Genomic DNA, 6,665 nt, shown 5'->3' with positions numbered 1-6,665 from the left:
CATTTACCAATGAGGAATGGAGGTTAGAAGAATAAAGTGTTCAGCTTCTGAGGTCCCAGAGCTGCTGCATGGAGGCACCAGAGGTAAAATACTGCTTTACTCCAAAGCTATATCTTTCCCACCAAACAATGGTGCCTCCGGATCGAAAGAATGCTGGTAAAAATAATTTCACATATTTATGTAGTGCCAAAGCAAGTCCCCCCACCCCAATAATGTCGTAAATGGTACAGAGCTATAGGATAAAAACCTAATCATTAAGCACAGCATGACCCATTGCCCTGCTCCTGAATGCCAGGAAGCCCCAGGAGCTTCCACATGCCCCATGTGTCTCACTTTCTTGAATATTCTAGGAGCATAACCTTAGACCCCAGTATTTTTAGAGAGGTAAATGGATTGACTTGCCTGTATTTGAGCAGTAAATGTGGAATGAGCACCATGTGGCCAATTGGCTGGATCTCACTGCAAAAGGGAAAACCAAACTACTTCACTGGACGTCCTGGAGCTGGCAGAGGAAGACAACCCTAACAGCTCAGAGGAGGTTTCTGAGCGAGTTCACAAGCTACTTCCACTCAAACGAACCCTTTCCACGCTCAGCTCCAGGCTCCACTCTTCTCAGACTCTTACTGGGCTCTTTCTGACCCTGGTAAAACACAGGAGATAGTATGAACTTCACTCTGGAGGCTCCAGCAGGTGTCGCCACCCGTTGGGTGACAACATTGAACTACTTCACTCTTGGATTTCTCTTACCCATCAGGCATTAATCAGCATGATATACATCAATGACGCATTGTAGCTTTGGTAATTTCCAGGAAAAGAGTACATTGCTCTCCCCGTCAAAAAAGAAAAATATGTTGTTTCTTTTTAAAAGGAATTTACCCTTGTAATATTTGTTGTAAGAATTATCTTAAGTAGAACCCTATGAGTTTAGCAACTAATATATGACATTCTGTATTTCAACTTTTTAAAATCCTGTCTCCTCTTTCACAAAATTGATCAAGAGTTGTCACTCATGCCTCGGTCTGGAACCAATATTCCCCAAAGCTTCTGGTTTTACTAACGCTAATTATAAATGAGGGCTTGGTGGTTCCGCTGTCCCCCATGGCATGGAGACAGAAAAGGCTTCCAAAGGAAAACACATTTTCTCAGATTCTTCGTCCTTTTATCCTTTTCCTTCTCACAGTGTTTTTGCCTGGCATCTCAAGAGTTAGAAATTCACAACCTAGTATAAAAAAGGTAACATCCGCCGTCAGGTTACCAAGTAATTCAGAACTGAGTGAATCATAGGGTCTCTAGCAGAGCCTGGAATTACTCAATGGACTTCACCTCTGACTTCATCTAATAGCTGGAAGGAAGTCCAGGAGCAGAATTAAGAAAAGAAAGTAAGTTTTTCTTACGGGGACTGTCAAGCAACATCAATACATCTTTAAAATTACGCATTTTGAATAAGAAAAAAACATCTACGATTCTTCCTCTTTTATAACTCTGAGATTTTTCAGTCTTTGCCCTTTGTTCTTCTCTTCGGATCTGTGAAAAACCACGCAATTGTCCAGAGAAGACTGGAAGATGGGTCAAAAGCTTGTGACCTATGTCAGGGATATCAAACAGCGGCCAGAGTCAGATGTCATCAGCAGTTGCAGTTTCTCATAGAGTTAGAAGGGCGTCTTCTAAACCAGGACTTCCCTAGGGCACATGAGAAACCAAGGATAAGGTAGTCCATTTTCCTGGGCTTCTTTCTGAGCCTATTAGAAATGTTTAAAATGGGGACAGGCTCTGATGCCATTAGATTTAAGGCCTGAGTATCATCTCTGGTCTCATCTCCGGTCTCGAGGAGACCCTTAAAAACAGGCCATTAGAAGAGAGAGCACTTGCAAGGCTCCAGGGAAAAAGGCACTCAGAGTAAAAAGGATTAGGATATTTCACAGGCACATTTTACACATTCCAAGAGATGGAGGGTGAGGGCAGAAGCATTGCTAACCGCATAGGTGTGCGTATATTATGGCGAATAAAGGTCGTCATGGTGGTCAGGCTTCAGTCAGCAAAGTCTGAATTAGGTCCATGTGCATTAGCCATTCAAAATGTTTGGAGTCTCCTGACAGAAAAGAAAGTGCTTCTGTGCTTATGGGTGTTGGAAATAGTGATGGGTGAAATCTATGAAAAAGCCTGGGAGCTGGTGGGTGGGGAGGGTCCTTAAACACCAAGTTGGAAGTCGTTAGGCTGCAGGCGGCACATGGGCGTGGGTGTGCTGTCCCCTCCCATGAAAGCCAAAGGCTGACTGTTGGATCCATAGCACTGATTGGCTTCAGGGTCCCTTTCTTTCCTGTCACTGCAATGTTCTACGTATGTTCTCTGGAGCTAGACTGCCTGTGTTTGAATTACGGTTTCGTTATTACAGCTTTTCCACCTCCAATAATGGAACAGTCTAGCTTCTTCACGCGGGCGTAGTTGATGTCTTCTTTGAACTTGTTCTGGCCTGATTCGGCAAATGAAGCTGGCTTGCTGTCCTCTAGCAAGCACACTTAAATACCACAGTCACCTTAACACTTTCGCCAAAAACTTGATCAAAAAGACACAAAGCTCTATAACTTTGGAGAGTCTTTCAGCCTCAGTTTCCTTATAAGAACCATATTAATATCTATTTTCTATGGTTGTTGTGAAAATATTATGGGATGGTAATTTTTTTTTTTTTTTTTTTTTTAAGTTAGGAAAATTGCCCTCTAAAAGCTCCTGGAAGTCTTCTGGCTCTAGAAGTGGAGGAGACATCATTCACCTTGGGAGGCGTCTTCTTTTGTTTTGGGAAAACCACCAGGATGAACAACTTTAGTTTAAAAAGACAAGTCTCCAGTATAAATACATATAACCATTGCATATACCAATGCATCTAATCTTCCTAACATTTAGAATGTAAGTTCTATTTATTTTATTTAACGAATATGTATATAGCACCTACTATGTACCAGGTATTAGTCTCAGTGCTTTGCAAGTATTAACCCATTCAATCTTCATCACAACTCATAGGACAGATATGAACTAAAATTACTTGCTCAAGGTCACACAGCCAATAGTGAGTAGAGCCAGGATTCATCCTCTGGTAGTCTAGCATCGGAGCCTGCTCACTTCACCACCACACCGGGCCCCACACCCCGAGTGTCTGTCCTGTTCCCCACCCCCCGTAGCTCGCACCTGGGAAAGTGCCTGGACCATAGCGGGCACTCAGATATACTGAAAAGGTGGCTATGATCCTGACTGCATGGCACCATTCTAGACATTTTATACAAAATAGCTGACTTACTCCTGTCGACAACCCTGTAATATGTAGGTAGTGTTATTAGAGCGAGCATATATTTATCACTGCAACCAGGACACTATCAACAGTGATAGCGGAACAACAAGCATAAGCCAGGACCGTCCCAGGCAAACCAGGGCTTAGGGTGACCTGAATCATTATTATTGTACAGGTGATAAAACTGAAGCTCAGGGAAGTTAATTAATTTGCCCAATAATGGTAACATATTAGTAAGCAATGGTGACAGGAGTGGTAGCCCAGTCATCAGACTCCGGTGGCTTCAGTAGTGACTCTTTGCTATGGTGAAGTGAAATTTCGAGAGGTGTAGTGTTTTCCTTAAGGTCACATAACCAGTTAGCCCCAAATCTCATGCTATTCTATTATATATATTTCCTCTTCTAAGGTGTTTATACCAAAGGGATCACTGATGAATCTTATTTGTCCTCCAAACAACCTTTGAAGAAAGAACTTCTCTTCAAGAAACAAACACTCTCACACATAGGAATTTGCTTTGCTAAAGCCTTTGGGGAAACATTCAGGCAATATTTATTAAATTTGAGTTTATAAATATTTAGATTTCCAGATATCTTTCTGTTATTGATTTCTAGTTTAATTCCATTACGGTCAGAGAGCACACTTTCTAGATTGCAATTCCTTTAAATGTATTCAGGTTTGTTTTATGGCCCAGAAAATAATTTATCTTGGTGAATGTTTTTTGTACACTTGAAAAGAGTGTGTATTCTGCAAGGGTTAGGGGAGAGTTCTGTAAATGACAATTAGATCCAGTTGGTTGATAGTGTCATTCAGGTCTTCTAATTCTTCGATTTGTTTCTGTCTACTTATTCTAACAATTACTTTGAAGAGTGTTGAACTCAATTTCATCAATTTTTGCTTCAGGCAATGTGAAGCTCTGTTATTAGGTACAAACACAATTATGATTGTTATGTTCTCTTGGCGAATTAACCTTTTAACATTTTGTAATATCACTCCTATTCTTGGTAGCATCATGTTTTCTTGGTAGTATCCCTTGTTCCGAAATCCACTTTGTCTGATATCAGTATAAGTACTCAAGCTTTCTTTTGATTAGTGTTGCGTGGTATATCTTTATCCAGCCTTTACTTTTAACCTGTGCATGTGTATTTATATGTAAAAGGGGTTTCTCATAAATAACATATAGTTGGGGCTTGTTTTTTATTCAATCTGATGATATCTATCTTTTAATTGATATATTCAGACTATTTGCATTTATCATTCTCTTCTCTTTTTCTGCCTTCTTTTTGGATCTTTGGAGAAATTTTTCATATTCTTTCCTAATCTATTTGCTTTTTGACTATCTTTCCTTGTATTTTTCCCTTCAGTGATTACTCTAGGATTACATATATATTTCTAAACTTTCATAGTTTATTTAGAGTTAAGATTTACCAGTTCAACTAAAGTATAGAAGCCTTACAACCATATATATACTTCCTCTAATACTCCACTGACCTTTATATTAAAGTTGTCATTTATTTTAAATGCATATACAATGAAACCCCACCAGACAATGTTATAATTTTTGTGTTCAACAGCCATATATATTTTAAAGAACTCGAGAGGAAAAAATAATATTTTATACTTATGTATAGTATATTTTATACTTATATTAATAGATGGTTACCATTTCTGTTGTTTTTTCTTCACTTCTGAAGATATAAATTTCCTTTGAATATCCTTTCCCTTTGGCCTGAAGGCATTTCTTTTAGAATAGATCTGCTGGAGACAAATTCCATTCGTTTTCTTCCTTTGAGAATGTTTTCTTATTTCACCTTCATTCTGGAAGGTTATTATTTCAGGATATAAAATTCTAGGTTGAGAATTCTTTTCTATCATCACTTTAAATATATTGTTTCACTGTTTATGGTTACTGATGAGAAAATCTTTGTGGTTTTCAATGGTGCTATATAGAGGGCTCAGTGTTGATCTCTAGTGCAGACAGATTGGGTACTCAGCAGTGACTATGGCCAAGTCAGCTTTAGTGAGTGGAAGCCCATGTTTCTGAGCCCATGCATAACCTCCATCCCTGCCACCATGGTCTCTTTGTGGGCCCACTGCGTGATGACAGGGGTGGCTGGAGAAAAAGGCTGACTAGTATCCATAGAATAGGTCACTCTATCCACCTGATTATTAAAATCCTCCTCTGCTGAGGTTACCCTTTGGCTAGTGTTTACTTTTTTGTCCATTCATTGAGGGCTACATACCTCTTCCTCGAATTTCATTGCTACCAGTTTTCCAATCATGTTCAAGTCCCTGACTATCCAGCCAAACCATTGGCTGCAGCCGATGAATTGGTATGTAATCATATGTCTGGCCATTTCTCCTTTCAGGTAAAGTGAATACCAAGTGCACTGTCCAAAGTTCTCACTCAGAGAATTCTCCTTCACCACTGTCCCTCAGGGATGACCCAGAAAGGGGCTGGAGTGCTACAGCTGTCTACTTTTAGGTGGTGCCTAAATCTCATGAAGAACCAACCACCTGTAAATCAGTTCTGAGATTTTTCTTCCTCTTCAACTGATTGTTGGAAACTCCACATGAGGCTTTAGAAGGCAGTGTTGCAAGAGTAGGGGCCATGGGTTTTGGGGCCATCAACAGACTGGACGATATCCACAGACCCTGGGGATGGCCATCTGCTTTACTTGGTTCATCAATTCAAATGCTAATCCCTTCTGGAACCACTCCCACAGACATATCCAGAAATAATGTCTTACTAGCTATCTTGGCATCCCTTAGCCCAGTCAAGTTGACACGTAAAATTAACCATTACAGATATGTAAGCCTACGTCTCATTTAAGTGTCTATATTTTGTAATATCTTTGATATAGCAACCAAACATCCTAACAAATATACCTATTGATCTGGAAAGATATACATGATATATTAAGTGAAAAAGAACAAATTGCTGAGTCATATGTACACTATGATTTTACATTTGTAAATATCAAACCACAAAATTACGTATACATATTTATGTATATTTATAAGATTATATATAAACTATTTATTTCTGTTACCTCAGGTGTGAAGAATAGAGAGAAGTCAGAGAAGGTTAATATTTGTTTTTGCATGTTAGTTTTGTTTATAAGGAACAAATATTACTTTTATAACTAAAGTAAACTTTAAAATTTTGTGATTCATTATAGTCATTAGAAATTACTCTTTATTAATAATTAGTACTTAATAATTTTTAAAATAATTAAAACATATTTTTAAAAATAAAAATAAATTAGTAATAAGTTTTTAAAAAGTCTTGATGTGCTCTACAAGTGAGGCTGCCAGTGAAGGTCATGGATAATAAAGAGATGACAGTTAGATTCTCTGAAGGGCCTGGTACCGAGAAAGGCTGCAA

General features: G+C 38.8%; 1 long non-coding RNA gene across 3 annotated transcripts in view; it reads left to right on the top strand.

Annotated features, from left to right (window-relative positions):
- The first annotated feature begins 884 nt into the window (after positions 1-884).
- Positions 885-6,665, top strand: part of LOC107195689 — a 36,336-nt gene continuing 30,555 nt past the window's right edge. For 2 of the 3 annotated variants that reach the window (XR_003046348.1, XR_003046347.1), the window contains exons 1-2: positions 885-1,379; positions 2,699-2,901. This is a non-coding gene — a long non-coding RNA (uncharacterized LOC107195689). Of the gene's footprint in view, positions 1,380-2,698; positions 2,902-5,646; positions 6,418-6,665 lie in introns of those variants that run through there. The other variant, XR_001516891.2, reaches the window with a different exon arrangement.

This window comes from Pteropus alecto, unplaced genomic scaffold (assembly GCF_000325575.1).
Source record: "Pteropus alecto unplaced genomic scaffold, ASM32557v1 scaffold21, whole genome shotgun sequence".
Taxonomy (NCBI): domain Eukaryota; kingdom Metazoa; phylum Chordata; class Mammalia; order Chiroptera; family Pteropodidae; genus Pteropus; species Pteropus alecto.
The sequence above is the reverse complement of the archived record's forward strand: the minus strand, read 5'-3'. Positions and strand labels throughout refer to the sequence as shown.